Raw genomic sequence first — 1,288 nt, 5'->3', positions numbered from 1 at the left:
GCCTGTGGCTGGTGGTCGTTCAGTTTTGGTTTTCAGTGGAGGCGTGGATGATATCAAAGCAAAATGCGCAGAACTTTAAGCGTGGCTGAGTGAATTTTTGCATGCGTGTGCACCCATGACATCACCATTCAAGTTAAGATAGAAGAGTGTTTCCATTACAGTTTCTGAAATATTCAATATCATGTGTTCTCTCTGGAGAGCGTGTAACCCATTCCTTTTAACCCTTTCATTTTTGCTTACCCAGCATCCCATCTCTGTCTCCAAAACTGCTGTCATTGTCCTGGAGGGAGGCAAGAGAGGGATGAGAGGGGAGGAAGAGGGAGTTCCAGCCTGTTAACACCCAACTGGCTGTTCCTCAGGAAGTGGAACAAGATTTGGATTTGGGAGCAAGGCCTGACTCTGGTTCTTTGAGTCCCTTAGCTATTTTAAAGGTTTCCCTGTGCCTGTGTTTAGTCTGACTCTTTGGTGACTCTGGACTGTAGTCCGCCAGGGTCCTCTGTCCATGGGGATTCTCCAGGCAAGAATACTGCAGTGGGTTGCCATGCCCTCCTCCAGGGGATCTTCCCAGCCCAGGTCTCCCACATTGCGGGCGGATTCTTTACTGTCTGAGATACTAGCGAAGCCCAAGAGTACTGGAGTTGGTAGCCTATCCTGTCTCCAGGAGATCTTCCCCAACCCAGGAATCAAACTGGGGTCTCCTGCATTGCAGGCACATTCTTTACCAGCTGAGCTCTCAGGGAAGACCATGTAGCCACAGTTTCCCCAGGTTCTGTTCTATCTCGGGATGTTTAACAATGAATGTGTTGGTCAAGCTTACTGCACCTACCTGTTTTCATCCCATTTGGCAGGGCACGGTCAGTATTCCAAATAATATTTTGTTTTAAGATTGTTTTAAGAAGCATGCTACCTGCTTGTTTTAATGTTCTGGCTCGGAGGAGCACGTCCATGTCAGTTCACATTTTGCAGGAAATTATATCTGTGTTCTGCCTGCACCGGGCCAGACTCTGGGATCCCCATGTTTTCAACCTGTACTCAGGAAAACACTTCCATCCATTTGAAAATTTGAGCTGCTTGCCCACAGCATCCTGATGTCTGTCTTGGGGTGCAAGCAGCCAAAACCATAGACATTATCCCAGTTACAGCCAAACCACGGCTCTGGGCAAGACCATGAATATGTTTACTCTTGGTTTCCGCACCATGATGCTGGCTACCTTTATTTTGGCAACCTTGACTGCCAGGTCTTTAGGGATCTGTTGACAGTGACCCAATATCTGGAATGTAATGGACG

The sequence above is a fragment of the Odocoileus virginianus genome, chromosome 17, assembly GCF_023699985.2.
Source record: "Odocoileus virginianus isolate 20LAN1187 ecotype Illinois chromosome 17, Ovbor_1.2, whole genome shotgun sequence".
NCBI lineage: Eukaryota > Metazoa > Chordata > Mammalia > Artiodactyla > Cervidae > Odocoileus > Odocoileus virginianus.
The sequence above is the reverse complement of the archived record's forward strand: the minus strand, read 5'-3'. Positions refer to the sequence as shown.